General features: G+C 39.3%; 1 protein-coding gene across 12 annotated transcripts in view; it reads left to right on the top strand.

Moving 5' to 3' along the window:
- Positions 1–22,743, top strand: part of THRB (thyroid hormone receptor beta) — a 385,312-nt gene that overhangs the window by 92,322 nt on the left and 270,247 nt on the right. For 10 of the 12 annotated variants that reach the window (XM_019422929.2, XM_019422927.2, XM_019422926.2 and 7 more), the window contains one exon: positions 4,685–4,781. The exons of the other annotated variants lie outside the window; for them this stretch is intronic. The gene's annotated coding sequence lies outside the window, so the exon portion shown is untranslated. The remainder of the gene's footprint in view (positions 1–4,684; positions 4,782–22,743) is intronic. 12 annotated transcript variants of the gene reach the window in all.

The raw sequence follows: 22,743 nt of genomic DNA, 5'->3' as shown, positions 1-22,743 counted from the left end.
TCTTAAAAATTATTGAGAACCCCAAAGGACTTTTGTCTGTTAATATTTATAATAGTTACCACATTAGAAATTAAAACAGAAACACTTAAACTTTTTATAATTCATTTAAAAGAGCAACAATAAATTCTTCACATGTCAACATAAATAATGTTTTTATGACAACTACATTTTCCAAAGAAAAAAATCACTGAGAAGAGTGGTATTGTTTTACATTTTTGCACATCTCTTTAATGTCTTGCCTGAAAGAAATCAACTAGATTCTTGTATCTGCTTCTGATTTCATTCTGTTGTGCCTCTCTTTCTTTGTGAAGGATATGAAGAAAATCAACCTTTAAGCAGTTATGTAGTTGGGAAAGGGACCGGTATTTTAATAGCCTTTTCTGATAACCAAAAATTCTGCTTTGATAGTATACCAAAATTCAACGAGTGGTAGTTTCTAAATAGGCAGTTGAAATGTGGAATCTAAACCCATATCACTGAACTTTTTGTACTTCGTTACATTAAAATCTATTCATTTATCTTGCACTTTGAGTGGGTCTTTTCCCCATTCATGGTCTTGTAACATCATGCGCTGACCATTTAGAAAATAGTTGTTCGATGAGTAATGCACATCTTGCAGTGGTAGCTACGTTTTGTTGTACGATGTTCAAGATTTTATTTACTACGTCTCCACTGATCTCAGAGAAGTCTTTAGATTTTAGGGATCTGTCAAGCCCTCGGTGGTGGTTATAAGTTTTCCAAAATTCTAATTTTCATTTGAAAGCATGAAATTTTATCATTAACAAAAAATACTGTCAGTCATTTTCTTTGAAGTAGCAGACTCTTCATCACCGTTGAGAAAAAAGTCGGCCGAACACCCATAATAACCATAATTTGCCTCTTCTTCTTTCAAGAAAAAATGATATTCTATGAAGAAAGCACGTAGTTCAGTTCACAACTCAGTGATCATACTTTCATATGCAACAGAAGTGCTATATTCACACTATTTTGTCACTCTGTATTTTATTTAAAAAGTGCCCAAGTGTTGAGATTTAATTAATTCACTTTTATTGCCCCATTAAGGACACTCTTGAGTGAAGCCGGCTTGTTTGGTTTTGGTAAGCCTGGAGCGTGAATGCTATGGAAGGCACAGTGGCTACTCGTGCATTTGACCCCGCTGCCTTGATCCAGGCCAGGTTGCCAGTTTCATCCGCCACTGGTTTTGCACCTTCAGTGCAAGTAGCAACATGGTGGAGAAGACAAATAAGTTTAAAACTTCACATAAATAATTCCATTCTATATGTATCCTTTGACCAAGATTTGTTACGTGTAACATTATGCCTTTATGTTTTTGAGATAGATGTAGGTTGATACATATAGATCTAGTTCATATATTTTACTGCTGTATTGTATTTCTCTCTTTATTCCTCTATTGACAGATATTTAGAGATTTCCAACTTTTACTATTGTGAAAGAGTCACTCTAGGTTGTGTTCCATGATGTGGACTTTCCAGGTCTAAAAGTAGGCATATACTGAGTTCTCCGTATCTAGATTGCCAAATTGTTTTTAACATGGCCTTATCAATTTACAACCTAGTATGATTCTTAACTGGTACTCTCTTTCTAGGGGCAGTTTGGCAATGTGTGTCGAATACTCTAAGGGAAGACAATCTTTGAACCAGAAATTCCAATTCTAAAAATTGACCATGAAGGTCATTTGTCCAGGAATGGGTACAAAGACTTTTTGTTGACAAGAGTTGTTTATGAGTATTTATAAAGTAGAAAATCTAGAATCTTCTAGATATTTAATAACAGGTGACAAGTTAAAAATATACTGTGGTTATCTCTTCATGGATATTATGTAATCCTTTTATATCCTAATTTTATTTAATCAATATATGTTATTTTATATAACTATTTATCAAAATGGGTGATGGAAGTACAGGTAATTTTTTCTTTTCTTCTTTGTGTGTATTTTTTTTTAAATTAGCTTGTGTTATTGAGAATATTTTATTACAGAAGGAAAGAAAGAGGGGAGGGAGGACAGACAGATGGATTAGAGCACGTATTTTGAAACCTCATCCCAAACTAAGTTTCAAGTGAGGCCAAAAAAGTAGAACAGTAGATCACATCTGACACAGCATAGGGGTGGTTTTTTAAAGCCTCCTGCAACCCCCAGAGATTTTGATTCGGTGGGTCTGAGGATCACTGCATCCCTGAAACGCATAAACCTCACACCTTAAGAAATACTAATTCAGAAACCGTAGCTAATTCCATCTGACTTGCCTACATTGATGAAAAATAAGGAGTCTTGTCATTTTTAATATTTGGCAGGCAAAAGAGACAAGCAATGGCTGGGGGAAGTTCTGGTGGTGCCTCTCCTCTCGGAGGCGGGAAGCTGAAGGCAGGAGCCTCTGCAACCGCATCCTGGGGCAGGAAGGAGCTCTCTTTCCTGCAGAGCTGCCTCAGACTTTGCTTTCTTCTCCTTGGCATAGGCAGCCTGCCCTGAAGCAGACAAGGTCAAGTCTGCAGGTGGTGGCTCCAGGTGTTCCTCCTCACTTCTTTCCCATCCCTCCTTCCTCTGTTCTCTGGCATTTGGGTCACTTCCTCTGCAAATCTGAGCATCAGAATCTTTGGGTGAGCTTGCTAAGACACTTATTCCCGGCCCCCACTCCAGAGCTTCGGATGCCATAGATTGCATTTGTAATAAGCTCGCAGGTGATAAAGCTTCTGGCCCATGGACTACGCTGAGATACAGACCAGAAATAGACTCACGGAGAGAGCCAGCCAGAGACTCCGGGGCTGAACAATCAATTGTTATTCATTAGAATTCCCGTCACATGGCCATTTAGAAATGCAGATGTGGAGGCAGTAGTAGTAACAGCATTAGTAGGGGGAGTGGTAATGAGAATAACAACAGTAATAATAGAAATAGGAATCATGGGGAGATTAATAATGAAATCACACAAATAACTGAGGGCCATTTTTATTCCCATGTTTTGATGAAAGTCTTGAACATGGTCTCATCCGAACGGAGACAAGATCTCGGATGCAAAAGTGTTATGAAATCACGAATTTAAAAAAATGACTCTTTGGGGCGCCAGGGTGGCTCAGTCGGTTAAGCATCCGATTTCGGCTCAGGTCATGATCTCACGGTTCGTGAGTTCGAGCCCCGGGTCAGGCTCTGTGCTGACAGCTCAGAGCCTGGAGCCTGCTTCAGATTCTGGGTCTCCCTCTCTCTCTGCTCCTCCCCCACTCACGCTCTGTCTTGCTCTCAAAAATAAGTAACATTAAAAACAAAAAAATTTTTTAAATGTCTCTTTAAATTGGATGTGTTACATTTTTAGTGAAAGCAAGGTCTTTAAAAACATGCCAGACCTTATGATCCAGAAAAAGCTGTTTCTTTTCCTCCTGCAGGGTATTATTTATCTTTGGTTAATAGATTCAGCCAAGCCATTTTTATAGCCTCACATGTTATCAAAAAGTGTTTTCGTTTCTCAATCTACTCCCTTTCTCAACTTATTGCATTAAATCTGCCTTTAGCGGCCAAGTATAAACTGAAGTCTAGATAAAAGGGATTTTTTTTTAAACCCCATTTGTGTTTTTCCTTTTTGTGTTAAATTATAAATACAGTAATTGGCGGTTAATGAGATGTAAGTGCTGTAGCCTCAGACTCTTTGGGTTACTCATGTCTCTGCACCATTTTCATCCGGCCCTCATTTTCCACACACCAGACCTATAATTATGCCAAAATTTATCCAAGCCAGAGAATATTTTGTTTTTTCCTGTTGCTACCTACAGTCCGTAAAGTTACGGAAAACGTTGGGCATGCAAAACTAATTTTAATCCCCCCAGTAAAAATTCTGAGGGGCAATTCAATAAGATATAATTAAAGGTGTGTGAATCATAGATTGCAGAGATCACTGAGGCACCCAGAAAGCATCTGATCTAGCTGTTTGGCTTTAGTATCAACCCCATTTTGCAGATGAATTAGCCAAGGCTCACAGAAGTAAAATATATGTGCAGCTGGGATTTGAACTAGAGATCTATCTGGCCCTAATACCTGTGCCTTGTCGGGGAGGGTGGCCGGCGGGGGGGGGGGGGGGTGGTGGTTGGCAGGTGTCTTTTACCTCTCTGGACAGTTTTTTTTATTGCATCACGCGGTTGCCAGCCTACCTTGAACTCTTTCATCACATGGTTGAATTTTTTTCATAAGCTTTTAAAGCTCCCTTTATATTTGATTTGTACAGTATCTTTTAACGACAGTGTCCTTGCAACAGATATTTTGATGTACTAAATTTACACATGCACCTGAGTGAGGAAGACACATGCATCATGTTTTGTATTAAACAGACTCCAGGTCTCATGTTTACGTTGAAAATGTCAGTCTTTGTTTCCACTCAAGTGCTAATCTTTCTAAAAATGTCCCTCATGTTGAAGGACATCCAAAAGGCAGTAACTTATTAGAACCTTGGGTTCAGATTACAAATGGGTTTGGCTAGCTCAGTGTTAAAGTTCAAATTATCTCAGAATTATTTTAAATATTTGTACAGGAACACTGATTAGTTTACTAACGTGTTGCCTCATAACCATCCACTAATAACCACCTTGGTCTGTGATCGTTAACTCCAAGGGCTCAAGTGAGCTCTCGGCAAAGGTAATTTGCTTCAGTGTCTGAAGCTGTCATATGATGTCTTTTTCCTAGGACGTGGAAGAGTTGACGCAGAAAAGGAATTTGAAACGGAGTTTCAGACCGCATCTTATTATTTGCACAGAAGAGTTGAAAAGGAAGTTCTGATGAGGTAATGTCCTTCCCTCTGTGCCCCCTTTTTGTAGTTAGTGTTTCCTAATTATTTACATTTAAACTGGAGACTGGCAACCTGGTGTAGGGGAAAGAATGTCTGTGTGCGAGTCAGGACACCTGGGATTTGGTGCTGGCTCTGTTGTGCAACTCATGACCTTAGACAAGTCATTTTGCTTCTCTGGGTGTTGGTTTCTATAAATGAGAAAGTGACACAAGGTCATTCCTAAGCTGTAGGGTCTGTACATATGTGCATTCTGCCAGAAGAAGCTAAATTAGCCAGAAGACAACAGACGTGTATAGATCTCTCTGTTTCTAGCCTTTGGCCAGGCTGGCTGCATGGACAGCAACCTGTGCTTGCTTTAGTTACGGTCTTGCTGTTACCATCTTGAAATTCTTCACAATTTTTGAACAAGAGCCCTGCATTTTCATTTTATTCAGGACCAAATTGTGTAACAGTGTCCTGCCTTTTGACAATACATTCCTTATCATTGTGTCGATCAGCTGAAAAAAGGAGTCATAACTTCAAATTGGTCACTTTTGCCACCGTTGTACCTTTTGGGTAGACCGAGGGGAGCAAAATGTTGACAAAAAATGTATCTGTGAAATTTTTTCGTTATTTTCAATGACCTGAGTTTTTGATGTCTACATTTTCCTTTTGCCCTACCTTGTCGTGAGGAGGGACATTATGCTCTTACGGGTGGCTCTTGGAAGCTCTGATTTCCTCTCACTTCACAGGTAAACTGTGCATGCAGGCTTCTGTGACTCATATTTTGGAATCTTTGTAGTGTTCAATCCCATTTTTTTAACAGATAAGGGTTAATCACTGGTATTCATCACTAGGCATTTCCAGTCTCTCCACCCAGCATCCTTTTTGCCACTGCTCCATAATCAGTTGTAGTACAATACAGAGGGTGATACTTGTGGCTTTGAATCATCATTTTGTTGTCAGTTGTTATGTTTCTGGAGAAGCTACAATTACAATAGCATGACAGACAATTACAGTAGCGTGACAGAGAGATGACTTCTCCACCAGCAACTTGCTTTGTTTTGACCAAATGAGCTCCTCTTCACCTTTACAGATAGAATGGCCGCCCCCAATGCTGCGAGGTCAATTCCATATGAAAGGAGACTTGTCAAATGCGCTAAAATTAAAATGCACATTCATGTGGGGGCCAACTTCATTGTGCCGGCTAACACTGATAAAAAATTACCCTGGGATTGCAAGGAATATATGCTCTCTTGGTTTACTCATTATTGCATGCCAAAGTATGAAAGAGCAAAAGAGACAGAGGAAAGTGTTTCTGTGTACCCACTGATGGCTGGCTGTGGTTTTACATTATGAGTCTACTTTCAGATACGTAGAACAAATCTCTAAGCGATGAAATGACCAATTTACATATCACATCCCAGATAATAAATTGCTTTGATGGGTCCTCGAGTCTCCTTTTTCAAAGCATCAGAAATGCCAAACCAATCCTCAAACACTGTTCTTTTCTTTTACAAATCCAGTGTTCATAATCTCCCCCAAATGCTGTCTTTTTGCCCTCAATAAATTCTACTTACTTAAAACTTGATGACAGCTTTTAATTATATTAACAGTGTCTAAATGTTTAAAAATATCCAGTTTTTAATTGAATGTAAGTGACTGTATGTTGCTTTCTTTTTTCTTTTTTTCAAGTTTTTATTTAAATTGCAAGGAGTTCACATATGCTGTAATATTAGTTTCAGGTGCACAATATAGTGATTCAACATTTTCATACATCACCCGGAGCTCATCATGACCTATGTTGAATTCTCTAATTGCTGCTCTGTCTCCTGACTTCTAGATTGGGGAATGTGTCATTTTTATTTTTTAAATGATATAAATTAGTGTTTTGATTCATACTTCTGCTTAAGAATAGTAACCAATTGATACATTTTTAAAAATTTTTTTTACATTTATTTATTTTTGAGAGACAGAGTGAGACAAAGTGAGAGTGGAGGAGGGGCAGAGAGAGAGGGAGACACAGGATCAGAAGCCGGCTCCAGGCTCTGAGCTGTCAGCACAGAGCCCGACGCTGGGCTCGAACCCACAGACCATGAGATCATGACCTGAGCCGAAGTTGGACGCTCAACCGACTGAGCCACCCAGGCGCCCCCAATTGATACATTTTTAAAGGGAATGCAATTGGTCATTCAACAGTACTAATAACAAGCAAAACAGCAGTCCCAGCTTCTATTTATAGGTTCCTTCTATCCAATTCAATGAACTATTCTAGCAATAAATTAGCAGTTTTGAAACTGTGGGATTTTTGATGAAAAGAACCAAAGTGAAACTCCTCAAGTAATGAGGTAAATGGTTTAGTTCCATGCATCTTATTTCAGAACACCTTTTTTGAACCCTGCTTTACAAAGATTCCAAAATAAGAGCCATAGAAAACGAAACATACAGTTTACCTACGAAGAAAAAGAAAATCAGAAATTCGAGCATCCATTGAGTAGAGTATAATGTCCATCCTCGGTGACTTCCAGGAGATGAGGACACCCACTCAGTGTCTTCTTATAAAAGTTGGTCTCTTCTGGAGAGTGACCCAAAAATGCATTAGCATCATACTATAATGTGTACAATTCAGTGGTTTTTAGTACATACACAGAGCTGTGCCCCCATCACCACAGTCAATTTTACAACTTTCTATCACCTCAAAAAGAAATCCATTAGCATGGATTTCTCCCCCACTCCTACCCCAGCCCTAGGCCACCACTAATCTGCTTTCTGTCTCTATACACCTGCCTAAACTAGACATTTCATGAAAATGGATCATATAATCTATGGCCTTTTGTGAGTGACTTCAATCTCTTGCATCATATTTTTGGGGTTCATACATATTCTATTCATACATACATGTGTCAGGACTTCATTCATTTGCATTGCCAAATAATGTTCCATGGCATGGATAATAACCTCTTTTGCTTATCCATTCACCAGTTGGTAGATATTTGGGTTGTTCTGAATTTGGGCCGTTATGAATAATGCTGCCACAAACATTTTGCACGAGTGTTTCTGTGCACATATATTTTCGTTTCTCTTGGATACATATCTAGTAGTAGAATTGTTGAGTTATTTGGTAATTTTCTGTCTAACTTTTAAGGAACTGTCAGACTTTTCCAAAGTAGCTGCACCATTTTCCTTTTGCATCATCAGGTGTAAGCATTCCACTTACTCCACATCCTTGTCGACACTTCTTATCTGTCTTTTTGATGATAGCCATTCTAGTGATTATGAAATAGTATCCCTTTGTGGTTTTGGTTTGCATTTCCCTCATAGCTGAAGAAGTTGAGCATCTTTTCATGTGCTTATTGCCCATTTGTATATTTTCTTGGGAGAAATGTCTGTTTAGATCCTTAGCCATTTTCTAGTTGAGTTACTTGTTTTGTCATTATTGAATTGTAAAAGTTCTGTATATATTCTAGATATGAGTTCTTTATAAGAAATATAATTTACAAATATTTTCTTCCATTCTGTGGGTTGTCTTTTCACTCTCTTGATGGTCTCCACAGAAGCAGAAAGGTTTTTAATTTTGATAAAGCCCAATTTATTGTTACTTTGTTGCCAGTGCTTTTGGAATTCTATCCAAAAGGGCTTTGCATGTATGTTAGCCAACTTGACAAATTATGCTTAAAAAAATGAAATGCAAAAAATGAAAAACAAAACAAAAAAAGGCTTTGCATATCCCAAGGTAATGAAAATTCTCTCCTACATTTACTTCTAAGTGTTTTACAGTTTTAGTTCTTACATTTAAGTCTGTAATCTGCTTTGAGTTAATTTTTCTGTACGGTGTGAAGAAAAGGTCTAAATTTATTCTTTTGTATGTGGATATCCTAGAGTGAATTTTTAAAACAATCTCCTCACCGATAGTGAGTGAACATCTTGCTGAAAGTCAGCTGTGTGATGAACTTCATGGGGCATGCCACATGAGGCATCTATACCAAAAATGAATTGCCAGAGAGTTCCAGCTTCTTTCTGCTCTCCCCCAGGGATCCCATACACTGGTTTAAATTCTTTTTTTTTTTTTTTTTTAATGTTTATTTTTGAGAGAGAGACAGAGATAGAGTGCTAATGGGGGAGGGGCAGAGAGAGAAAGAACACAGAATCCGAAGCAGGTCCCAGGATCTGAGCTGTCAGCACAGAGCCCAATATGGGGCTTGAACTCACAAACTGTGAGATCATGACCTGAACCAAAGTTGGACACTTAACCAGCTGAGCCACCCAGGTGCCCTTACACTGGTTGAAATTCTAAACACACACTTGGAACTACCAAAGAACACATTTACAAAGCCTCTGATCAGTATGCTGAGGTCTCCCTAATGGGTGACAGGGGTAGGGGGATACTCAGAAATTAGATGAAGAGTGATGTCAATCACTAAAGGTTTCCAAAGGAGTTGTGTTCACTTTTGTGCACTAATACACATACACGCACTTAAACTGCAGTGTGTAACCTATAAGTCAGGAGATGCCTGGCTGAACGCCTTGGTGCTATTGATGGTGTCTCATTGCTTTGTGCTCTTACCTATTTGAATGAAAGAAGGAAGCTCCTTGAAACTTAGGAGTCAAACTACTTCCAAGAAGGTTATGCTATTGTCTTATTTGAAAGCACTCAAGAAAACAGCAGAAGGCCCTTGAGTGAAATGTAGTCCAAAGAAAAGGGGAATGCCACCCATACCCACAGTTCTGTGCTGCTGTGGCAGGCAGGACCAGCAATTAGGGAAACCCCCATCTGTCACACCACCAGACTGAGTCCAAGGTTAGGAACAAGTCAAGTTTTTTCCCTCTCTTCAGCTCTCAAAGTGCTGATTCTTGTACAGGCAGGTTCATCTTCCACAAATAGCCTCTGTGTACTTGTCCAGGAAGGGAACATGAATGATAAGTGTCTTTCTACACTGCTGAGCCTAAAGAAGGCAAGTTAAGTATGCTTTGGGGGATCATATTGAAACTTCCGTCTCTTCCCATAAATCCCCCAGGAAAATATATTTTTATCCCAAGAAGGAAGCAAGGAAAATGGGCATAGGATCTCACAGACCTGGGTCCAAATCCTGACTCTGCTATATACTCTGGGTAATTTTCAGTGAAGTATTTAACTTTTTTGAGCCTCATCTTTCTCTTCTGTGTTATGGGAATATAAAAATATCTATTAATGGCCATCATCGGATAAGCTGGGATAAAAAATGGAAAATCCTGCCTCAAGTTAGGAGTTAGTATCTGTTCGTGCTATTTCCCTTTCAATCCAAAGATATGGTGGACTCCCAGTTTTAAAACTCATTTTGGGGGGCCTTGAACCCAAAGAATTAAAAGGACCATTAGCTAAAATGAAGGTTGGATTTAAAATTCAACATGTCAGATCCCCGTCCTATATCATTCTGTTCCTTCAGTAGTCTGAAAGCTTGGCAAGGTGTAGGACTCCTCCTTATGGGGCCTTCCTGCCACCTGAGGAAAACATCACTACCATCCATGACTTTGGTGATTCATTAGCATTCCAGCAAACTACCCAGCTGTTTGAAACAGCAGGTATTTATTTTCTTTGGTCTGAATATGCAAAGATGAAATGCAGCTGCCTGGTTTTGGAAAAGCTTTCTTGGTCTATGTCCTTTGGTTAGGTTAAGCACTGGAATGCGCTGTGACCTTGGTCTGCACACTAACCTTTCCCCGGTGTCCCTAGAGCTTGTTTGATGCCGATATTTATGGGCCACGAAGCTGAAACTAAGCCTGAGCTTCCCTAAGATGCTTTCTGGGGAGGTTCATTGTTCAGCAGGGGTATTTCTGTGACTGTCAGTAGGAGGGGACGTTTACCATCACACGCGTGTGAGGCCCTGGACAGAGGAAGTTATGATAAGGAGGCGTGGAACCTACGTTGCTTCTTCAAATGACATGGGGTGTGTAATCCTCTCAAGCACTCCCATTGCCTCTGTATGGCAGGCAAAACACTGATCTGTTCTCCCGTGGACCTCCCTGTAATGTCCTAAACATCGTTATTAATAACAGGCATGGGAGGACTTTGCCCCAAGAGCAATGCATACATCCGGATACTGGCATCTGTGTTATTTGTATTCCTATGGAATTCAGTTCAGTTGCTTTCTACAGAATTTTCAGAATCCCCTTAATGATGGTATGTCAAAAGTTGAGAACAACGAATTTAAGAACTATAAATGAGTAGGCATGAAAAGAAACAATAATTCAATGAGGAATTTAGCATTTATTTTTACTAGGCCACATTATCATATATGTCCTTTTTAGAAACTGTGTGAATATAAGTAGAGATATTAAAAAGTAGAATAAACTACTTACTCTCCACATCAAGAGAGGAGAACAGAGGTATATATAAATTCCAAGCAGTATACGTTCCAAACCTCAAAATCCTTTTCTGGAATTTGGCCTGGAATATATAAATCTGGACATATAAGTACAAATGTTACTCATATAACTATAAATATGTAAAGCCTAAAGTATTTGATTTTGAAATGCAGTCAGTTATAACTTAAGACACATTTAAATATACTCCATTTCTGCTGGAGTTCAGCACATCCCCTGGAAAAAATGTAGGACTTTATAATGGGAAAAAGAAACCATGGAGAATAATTTGAGGATGATTTCTAGTTGATAATAACTTTTAACATTTTTTAGACGGAGAAGTCCATAGTGTTACTTTATTGTTTTTGTTTTACTTTATTGTTTTTTAATGTTTATTTATTTTGACAGGGACAGAGAATGTGAGTGGGGGAGGGGCAGAGAGAGAGAGAATCCCAAGAAGGTTCCACACTGTCAGCACAGAGCCCAGCACAGGACTCGATCTCACAAACTCTGAGATCACGACCTGAGCTGAAATCGAGAGTCAGAGCCTTAATCGACTGAGCCACGTAGGTGCCCCATAGTGTTACTTTCGGTGAAATCTAGAATTAATTCTCAATTAAATCTAGAGTTTACATTTGGAAAAAAAAAATTAGCTAAACCTTCAATAAATTCAACAATAGCAAAGCATTATGTAATTTCCCCAGATATGGAGGAAATAAAAAAGGGCTTCCAGTTTAAACAAAATATTGTGCGTGGTTGTAAGGAGCAAAAGAAAAGTGCTTTGGAAATGGCAACGTACTCGGCAGGCTACCAGGAGGGGGGCCTTAGAGTAGGGCGGTAAGGAGACTGGCTTTGCAGCCAGATTGCATGTGTCCCAAATCTTGTACAAATTCTCTGCACCCCAGTATCCACATCTGTAAAATAGGGATCATAATAATTCCTATTACTGCTATGAAGAGAAATCAGCACATGTAAAATTCTCAGGACAATGTCCGGCATAAAGAAAGTGCTCCGCTAATGTTGGTAATGATGATGGGGAGATGATGATGCGAGTGTTTTGGGGGGGGGGGGAGGGGATGAGAGTACAAGAGGAGGAAGTATTTGTTTTTGAAAATGAGGGAATAACCAGCTAACCCAATCTGCTTAAAGAGGAGTGAATTGAATACTAGAAACTAATTAGGTTTGGAATTAGAATGGAAAGGGATACCCAGTTCATAAGTACGTATTCTAAGCTGAGACAATTGTCTTTCTTGACACTCGCAGAAATATTATTAGCAGCACTTAATTTAAAAGTGAAACATTTTGAGCAGTTATTGCACATATATCAAGGAGCCACAAAATTACAGTTTAAAAACAAAGTTTAACAAGAATGTAATAGTAAGTATCACAGACATTATGAAATGATGATGTGGGATAATAAACGTTTTTATTGCCACAAATACGGGATGACGGCATTATTCAAGAACAGTAGAAAAAAATAGCCTGACTCCAGAGAGAGGGACATCTCTCCACCAGACCTTTTTCCAGAGCAAAGCTGTATTTATTCTTTATGCTTTTGACCGAATTTTGCCGCCCATTTTCTGAAAGAATGGCCCCAAATTCTATACTGGAGAGCCAGGACCACCTAAGCCTTACCTTTTGATGGCTGTGACCCATGTCCCTGAGCGGTGCCATTGCCCTCCCGCCCAAGAAGCTTCTCAAGGCCATCCAGCTCTGCCCACTCACCTCCCCACTTGCTTGCTTCATGGCTTCCTCTGCCTGGCTGAGCAGCATGCCAGAACTCTGCCTTGGATGCCCCTTCCCTCCTCTCTGCCACTGACACAGGCTGGGCAAAATGGCCCCCAAAGACATCCATCTCTGCTTCTCTACCAGCTGAGGGAACTTGTCTGTGGGCTATTTCAGATCCGCCAAAATTATTCCAGCAACACTTGGCAAAAGCCCAGGCTGTGAGATTTTCAGGCTAAAAATGGAGAATCGGGGCCAATATTCTTACTCTAATTTTCTTAATTCCAAGAGTTTAAAAATAAAAAAATATATATGTGTGTATTCGGTAAAAGGATTGGGAAGCAGCTGGGCAGCTTGGCTGAGAGGCTGGATAAAGACAGAGCAGCTGTGTTGGTCTTAAGCCTGAGCTGGCTGTGTAACCCTTGATTTCTTTGAACTCTGGGCCTGAGGATTCAGAGCCGTAAAACAAAGCTAACAAGTGTTGAGCTATCTGATTTCTTGTGAGACATAAAGAGGGGAGTTGATTGTTAAGCAGTTTGCAAATGGAAAGTATTGCAGAAATGCTTATAATAATAAAAGGCTTATTATAGCACTTTCCCAGGTTCTGGGACTACTGTAATGGGAAGGATGGCACACACAAGACCTAACACGTCTATCAAAGAACTGGTGGATGTCTGCAAAAGTAAATACTCTATTATATACGGTGATATCTCATATGCCGATCAACATAATAAGTCTAGCTGGACAGCCGCTCTAGTTTAAGATAAGCAAAGCAAGCCTGGGAGCATTTTAAAGCCATGTATACACAGGTAGATACAGTTAAAGTCTGTTTCAGTGGGAGGGTACGGATGAGGGGTGTGCCATACCCCGTGGTATCGTCACACTACCTTATATAATAAAGTGCCTAGCATTCTATGTGTCATATAGTAACTGACCAATAAGTCATCAGTTCTTTCCCTTTCTCCTAGCATTTTGCCCTCAGTGGGAGATGACTTGGGGAGAGGGTCATGGGAAGTTTTGAGTGCCAAGGGCACACAGTCTAAACAAAATCAGGTTTGCTATACAAACGTAGTCTCGGGACGATGTTTGCCGTCCCTTCCTTCCTACGAGATTGTCACCCTATGTCATGCCTATGAAGACGTTTTTGACCTGTCATTAGTTATCTTTCATTCAGTGAGTGCTATAAAAATCCCTGTTGATTCAACTACATCCGTGATGGACACTGACAGTGTTTGAAGGTTGTGATTCCCTTTAGTGAACACCGCTGAACAGATTCTTACTTGTTGAGTATTGCTTATTGCTTCAGCGATCTTTATAAACACTGCCAAAAGCCTTGAATCTTCTCTCAGTTGAGTGTATCTTTGGGGTTGTTTGGGATGTTAAAACTAACCTTTTGGCAGAGAGTGAGTGCACAAGGAAAGGGGAATTGAGGTAGGAAGCAGTTTGCAGAAAGATCCTTGGAAAAGAAAGCTTTCTCGCCCTGCGTTACATTTTGCATTCCATTAGAGACAACGGATTGAAAACAAAGCACAAATCTGGCTGAGAACCTGAAAGGCAAGTTTCAGCAGGAGTGAATTTTTAACAGCCTCAAAGAGGGGGTTAAAATGAAATTCTGACAACCTTAACTACACTTTTTCTCCAAGTATTGCTATAATGATAAAAGGTGAAATGTCAGCAGTCACCTATTATTCTGTCGAACAGCACTTGATAATTTTTCCTCTGTGGGAGCACTTGCCCTTTTATAGTGTTGACTCTGCGTTTTGACTGACTGCCCAAAGATCACAATTACTTAAGCCGTTTACCTGCACTTGGGCAGCACAGCCAGGACCGGTTCTGCATAGCCAGATCCTCTGGGGGTTTCCTGTTGGTGGCTTCAGATAAACAAATGAGGCCTGTGATATGGGCTATTTACTGCCCCTGGTTTTTAAACCACTTCAATAACCTGTCTTCCTCCTTAAGCTTTGGAAACACACTGATAGTCATGTTTTCTGAAGAGGAGAGCCCAACTTCTTTCTGTGTGTCAGGAAAATATCTTCATACATCAAAGCGACACAGAGGCTCCTTTAGAATATTCTAGAAAAGTAGACACTGCCTTACCACAAAGTGGTGAAGGGGTCTTCTATTTAATTCTGTTTGTGTAACATGCATCCTTTGAACAACTGCTGTGTTCACCAACCTGGGGCATCTGCTGGGGGAAAGCTACCAAGATGACAATTACACAGACCCAGCCTGCAAAGAGGCTTATATTTTGTAGGAAAAGCCAGATGAAAGGTATACATTATTGAGGTAAGTAGGCTGACCAAGCAGGTAGCCTACCTTGAGCTTAGAAACTGGAATATTAGAGTTGGTTATGACCCATCAAACTCAAATGCCTTTGGGGCTAAACAGGTAAAAGAAATGAATGAAGGATGCCCGTAAGGACCGTAGCACAGTGGAGGATGTGAGCACCATTTAAATGGAACACCATCCCTCAGTTAGAGCTGTCAGTGCCATGCAAGTGCTGGCCCATTATCACCAGGCTTTCAGCTTTTTCAAAACTTTTTTTTTTAACATTGACAAGTACTTCACCAGGTCTAACTCCTGAAAGGGTACATACAAAAAGAATTCTAAGAACCAAATGTGGCCTATAGGCTGGTAGTTTTTTCCCTCTGGGTTATGGCATGTGCTGTTATAAAATTCCATCTCATTTTCATTGTCATTGGTTGTCACAGGTTAGGTTGCCTGGGAAGCTGATTCTGAAACAGAATTCAGCCAGGAGGTGGTTTACTGGGGAGTGTTCTTGAGATCAACACCTTTAGTGGGAAAGAGAAGGAAGTAGCTCTGGAGAGAGGGAAGTTGAGCTGCCATGCAGTCTCAATGGAGGTCTTGGCCAATCTCAAAAAGGCTAAAACTGGATGATCCCTCAGAGTTGCTCCACGTTGATTGAGGGGACAGGGTCTTTATACCCAGCATGGACCAGTCGTTGGATGTGGGGTGCTTTGGGAAGGGGTGTGACTTTGAATGATGGCCTCTTCTTGACTAAAGAAATATCCATCAGGACCAGCAGCACTCCAAGTAGCTGGGGAATCAGCCCTTCTTCTCTGAAGGGGGATCTGGATGCTGCATCACAGCAGCCATAAGAGGGGTAGGTAGATTTTTCTACATGGGCTGTGTTGTCCCTGAAAATGAGGGGCAAAGTCTCAATCATCTTTGAACTTATCTGACACCATGCCCTAAAGAAGAGAGATGATCTCATATGCATCATTTGCCCCCATTCCCTCTTTTTCGTCCCCACTTCTTGCTGGCCTGTGTACCTCCTACAGAAGCTATTGGAACAGAATTCCTAACCCCCCTGAGGAATTCCTAGCCGCTTGATTCAACTCAGAGCTGTAATGTTGTGGCCTACAATACATATTGTCGGCATTTGTAAAGATAAAGATTCAACCTAAGTATATGGAGATGTAATGAAATGTAATGATTCACTCATATTTACAACATATGCTTTCTGATAGCCTACTGTGTGCCAGGCACTGAGCTACCCACTTTGAACAAAATATATTCTCTGCATGCAAGCAGTTTGGTATTTGGTTGGCAATGCAGGTGCATAGGTGCTGTCACAGGGCAGGTCGCAAAAGTTGTCTTGGAAAGCCACTTGGATTAAAACCTGTAGTTAGAAACAATTATAATTATCTTGGTGAACAATAATTCACCAAGGCAATGCCAGTTGGGCCAGAGAGTGTCAGATTATAAAATGCGTTAAGAAGATAGTTTCTGCAAGATTTGGTGAATATTATTAGCAAAAATGTAGAGTGAGGAAGTGAGGACCCTAACACCTTGTCCAGGTTGCAGGCTTATACATGATTGTAGAATGGGAAGGTGGAATGAATGATGGGATAACTAGAAAGAAAAATCCAAAGCACAAGGTATAAGCTACCGATAAGATGTAGTTTAGTGCTTAATAACTGTTTATGGAATTTATTCCTCCTTGTGAAGTAAGGCATGCAGACATTAATAACTCTTACATCTGTCATATTTTGATAACTATAATTAGAGCCATGGACAGTGCACTATGGAAAGACTAAGGGGAAGAAGGCATTAACTCCAAATGATGAGATGGGAAGATCTTCTGGAAGTAGGCTAATGACGATGATAACAACAGCTAATATGAATCATTGTTAAGTACTGAGGACTGTGTTAAGTGCCTTTTATGTCTTAACTCATTTAGTCCTTTCCGCAATCCTATAATATCGACACTATTACCATCCTCTCTGTATAGAGGTGAATAAACTGAGACTCTCAGAAACATGAAACAATTTACCCGAGATTTGATGAGAAGAAAGTGGTGGCCCTGGAATTTGAACTCGGGTTATCTGAAGCCAAAGTCTGCTGTCTTGTCACAAAATTAGACTGTCTCCCACTTGAAATGGACCTGGAAATAAACATGGGAGAGCAGAGCATTCCAACTGAAGGGAACTGTTTTTCAAAGGTCTGATGATACTTCAAGTTGAGGGGTGGGGAGGGGAGAAATGCATGAGGTATGACCAAACGTGAGATACAGGGCTGGGAGCATGGTTTGAAGTTTAAGTTCAGGAAATTAGATGAAATTGTGTTGCTCAGTGGCCTTAAATACCAAACTGAGGAGTTAGGGTTGTGGGAGGGGAAGTGGTAAGATCTGCATTCAGAAACAATAACCCTGTGAAGGGGTGGACAGATACATGGACATACTGGAGGCAGTGCTACAGAGAAGGCCCCTGAATATTGTCTAGGCACTTTGTACGCAGGACGAGGACAGGGCCAGTAGAAGGAATGGAGGGAAGAAATGGGAAGGTAGGAGGTGGGAAACAAAGGGTTTGGGGAGTGCAATGGCTCAGGTTTTGAGTTTATGACGTCGGGAACACAGGATGAACATAAAGTTGGGTGCAGAGAGAACATGAGCTCACTTTCGGGTTGTAAGAATGGAAGTTCGGGCCTCAAGAGAGAGGCTCTGTCTAGCAGAGAATTGGGAACCCCCCCCTTAGAGGTTCTGATGGACCCTGGAGCTTAGATAGGGGCTGAGGTTAAAGAAAAGGCATCTAGGCTGAGAAGTCTGAAAGTCTACATTTAAAGAGAGGGCGAAGGAAGATGATTTTTAAAAAGTCATAGTGTACATCATATGATTAAATAAGTGAGCGCTCCTGTAGCCACAGGCTGTGAAAGAAATATGTGAAGTTGTAATTTTAGGGTAAGAGTTAATATTTGAGATTGGGTAAAATGTTTCAGGAGAAAGGTGAGATTAACACATGATGATTTGTTGTGAAATTTCCTAGAAGCTCAGTAGGCCAGTTCCATGTGGGAACACAGCCCTGACTTCCCATGGAGGGTGGTGAGGTCGGGTTGTCCCAATGTCTCAATTGTTTGTTGGCTACTCAGTACACATATCTCCTATTAAACCATCATATGATGCTATTGAATTCTGACTTTAGAATAAGTGTAGATTATTCCTTTTATTCTAATGACAACATAATTTCCGGATCCATTTTTATGATATATAGTTCAAAATTCCCAACATTTAAAGGTACTTTATGTTAGATATAACAGGAAGGAGCAATCCCCCAGTATTTGAAGAGTGTGACAATACAACCAGCCCATCTCTGCTCCTCCAGTACATACAAATGCTTTGTGTGTGTGTGTGTGTGTGTGTGTGTGTGTGTGTGTGTGTGTGTAAAAATTATGGTGTATTTTATTTTTGTCTGGGAATCATCTGGCAGTTTGGGTGCTCCCCTAGACACAAGTGAGAATGTCAAAGCCAAGAGTGGAAAGAAATTTCTGTTGCAGAAATTTTCAACATAGTTTATTCTCCCAAATAGCAGGCTTGTGGCCAGTTGTCTTTCCCTAATTATTAATAAAAATTCAGCATTTCAAACTAGATTCTCATTCTCCAGCAGTTATTAATAGAGCTCCATCTTTAGGACATCTGCAAGACATCATTTATAACAGAATTCTTGACATACCATAAAATTCCTATGTCTAATAGGAATTTAAGGTCTACTTAAAAATGACAATCAGGTTGTGCCATTTTTCTTGGTAAAAAATTTCTCTTCCCCAATGAAGCCTTACAGAAAAAATTATGCCTTTACTTAAATTTTATTTTAATCAAGGTATTACATTTATGCAATCATAAATCATATCAGTCACAAATCATAAATGTATGGCTCAATGAATTTTTACATATGTATATACCTGTGAAGCCACCAGCCACATCAAGTTATAGAACATTTCCAGCACCCAGGAGGCTCCCTCTCTCATTCCTCCTCACTGTCAATCTCATGCCGCAAAGGTAACCTCTATTGTGACTAACCTCTAATGGTCTGTGATGCATAGGTTTTAAGTGTAATACTTACACATCAATACATTCTGAACCATAGTTATTGGAGTGTGCTAGAATATTGGGAAGTACTCTTGACTTCTTTCCAGAGGTCACTTGTTTAAGAAGAACTCTTTGTATTCAAGTGAATAATCCTTGGGCTTTTGCAATCAGAAATGGCATACTCTAATTATACTAAGGGTGAATAATACCAACAGTGGAAATTATACTGAGTGAATGATTTTATGAAATTCTGCCCTCTAAAGGAGGTCATAGATTTTCACCCATTTTCACAGAATCAGATCTCTGCTAAATTCTGCTCTCCTTTCACTGTTCCCCTAGGCCTAAGTGTGCTGGTGGATATCATCTGAATGTGACTTCTTTGTACCCATCGAATAAAATTATATAGTATAGTATAGTATAGTATAGTATAGTATAGTATAGAATAGAATTGATAATACCTCATAATACTTCATCATATAATCCTTATCTCCAACTCTGGAAGTTCTCCTGGTTATGATAGTTTCCAACACATAAGAATGCAGAATTTGATAAATGACAATTCAAGAACATCCCTCTCATTTAACAATTCGAGAACCCTGGAAACAATGCTAAGTGACCTTTTTTTTCTTTCTGTTCTATGGGCCCTGTTCTGTGATGATATTCTAAGTCCAAACTTGACCAATGTCAGGAAACCTAACTTAAAAGATCTTAGACACATTTCTTCAGCTACATCTTGGTGTGGCCCAGGTTGCTGCTGCTGCTGCTGAGATAATCCTCCAGACTAGAAGGCATCTGACAGAGACTAGCAAGAGGTTACAGAGAAATAAAAGCAAAGAAAGATCTCTTTGATTATTAAGTCCAAAAATTCTTCCCTAAATGTTGAGAATTTGCCTTCTAGAATTGTTGCAGGAGCTGTTAATTCTGTCAAGGGAAGGGAAGGTCAAATTAGGTTAACGAGATTTATTTGTTCTTTAATCAAAAGTAAAGAGAATCTTAATTCCTACACATTGCTCCTTTCTGTGAAAAGACTATGACAATGGTACTTAATTTCCTGGGAGAATTTTCTAACACCTTTAATGAGGGGAAAAAATGAGTGTTTGCATGAGTATGTAAACACACGTAAGAATGCGTGTGAGATCTGTTTATGCTTGAAATAGAACTGAATTGAGTTGGCAAGAAAAGGGAATTGTGTTCATATGCAGGTTTCTTAGAGTTACAATTATAGCCCTAGTGACAGGATAACAAGAAACTATTTAATTACCTTTCTAGGCTGCTGAAGACATTTTGAGGATAACCTTGATCTCATGTCATCAACAAAATATGTTATGACATATTTGTTTTTATTCAGTACACTAGTAAAAATGTAAACAAATTCAGATACTTAAAATAAAAGGGGAGTCATTTTTACTTTTTACCCCCATCATTTCCCTTAGTCTCAATCCCTAGATAACAACCATGGTTATTAGTTTCTTCCAGATGTTTTTTAATGCAGCTATAGCATGGATCGATAGATGGGTGGATGGATGGATGGATGGATGGATGGATGGATGGATGGATGGATGGATTAGAGTGATTATATATTTATTTATCCCATTTCTGAGTCACTTACCTTCTTGAGGATTTAATGATGAACAAAAATAGATACATCACCAACTTTCCTAGAGATTATAGTTCAGCAGAGGGAAATTGATGCTCATTCACACACACACGTAAATGTATGATTATAAGTAAATGCAACGAAAAAGAGTGTGTGAGTTTCTCTGAGGAAGTGACAATTGCACTGGAATCTGAAGGAAGAATAGAATACCGACTTGGATTTAGAGGGAAATGTTCCAGACAAAAACCCGTTTTTAAAGAGGACCATAGCTGGTTCAAGGAACTGAAGGTGCCTAGGATGGCTGGCAGGTAGACTGAGAAAAAGGGGAAGTGTGTAGTCAGAATCCAGTTAGGAGGCTGTCACAGAAATATAAGGCAAAGAATAAAGGCAACTTGGACTGGTATATGGTTGAAGAAAAAGGGAAACATTTCATGGTCTTTGGGAGAAGACCACCTGATTTAGTAACCAATTGAAAGTACATGGCAAGGAAGAAAGAAACGGATATTCTGTTTCTTTGTTTTTCTTTGTTTCTTTGTATATATGGGATTATCCTATTCATTGCTCTGACCTTGCATTTTTTTTCTCTGAATAAATTGTTTTGGAGATTTCTTCCTTCTCTTTTCAATAATGTCTTTTTAAGAAGCTCACTATATTTCATGGTACAAATGTGTCGTAATTCTTTCCACCAGTACCTCATTGATGGACATACAGAGTTTGCTTCTGTTTTTTGTTTCTGTTTTTGTTTTTATTTTAAGGGGGAGTGGGTATTTAAGGCAATAGTGTAATTTGAAATAACATACTGTACATTTCAGTTTCAAGTTTGGGCAAATGTGATCCAATAAATTCCTACCAGTGTTAGCTGCTTGTTTAACAAACAAGGTGGTATATTTAATATTTGATAAATATTTTCAGATTGCCCTAAAAAAAGATTACAGAATTTTATGCCATTACCAATAATCTGTAAGATTGCTTGGGTCCCCATTCCATTAACAATTTTAACAAAGTTTTTAATTTTTGCCAGTCTGTAGTAAATTCTATAATTTGCCTTCCATTAAAATAAATTTGAGTGCATCTGTGTTATTGGCCATTAGTTCTTATTTTTAATGTGAGCATCTTATTCATAATATTCATCATATGTCTAATGATTTTTTTATTTGTAAAAGATTTTTGTTTACTAAAGATATCAAGTCCTTTCTCTAGCAATAGGATGAAATTATATAAAAATATGTAATCATTATCATAGAGGCCATAGATACCAAAAAGGCATTTAACAAAATTTATTCACCTTTTTGTGTTTTGAGCTCCTTTGTCTCCCTTTTCTGTTTACTACTATCTTTTCATCTTGTCTTTGCCTCATTCTTTCAGCTCATCCTTTTTAATATCTTCTCGGACGCACAGTATTTGTTGTATATGTTTTTCTTGTTTCTTAAGGCCTTTTGTCTAGAATATATTTTTCATTAGTCTTTGATACCTTTCTCTCCCTTACTCTCTTCTCTTTCCTCTTCTCCTTTCTTCATGTGTTTTTCTTTTTCATATTTGCCATATCATTTGTTTTCATCTTCCTCATATTTAATGTGGAAAGTGCTATCTAGACCATCTTTTTTTCAAATATTGTATCCAATGAACATATTTTTCATCTTGTTTTCTCTAAAATCTGTTTCTTTTCTCTAAGAATGTAAGTGTAGGACTGGGTATTACTGGGATTTTACAATTGCTTGAAATTAGAGAAAGATTCAGCTGGGAAACATAGACAGGAATAGTTGATGAATCTGGGCTCTGCTGCTTGTTCTGCAGCTTTATTTAGCATTTTATGCTGGTATTTACTTTTTTAAGAAGGGACATAGTCTTGGGGTGCCTGGGAGGCTCATTTGGTTGAGCGTCTGACTCTTGATTTCAGCTCAGGTCATGATCTCCCAGTTTGTGAGTTCAAGCCCTGCGTTGGGCTCCATGCTGACGGTGCTGAGCCTGCTTGGGATTCTCTCTCTGCCTCT

The sequence above is a fragment of the Panthera pardus genome, unplaced genomic scaffold (genome assembly GCF_024362965.1).
Source record: "Panthera pardus isolate Hobbes unplaced genomic scaffold, ASM2436296v1 HiC_scaffold_16, whole genome shotgun sequence".
NCBI classification, from domain to species: Eukaryota; Metazoa; Chordata; class Mammalia; order Carnivora; family Felidae; genus Panthera; species Panthera pardus.
This window is presented reverse-complemented; position numbering and strand designations above follow the sequence as displayed.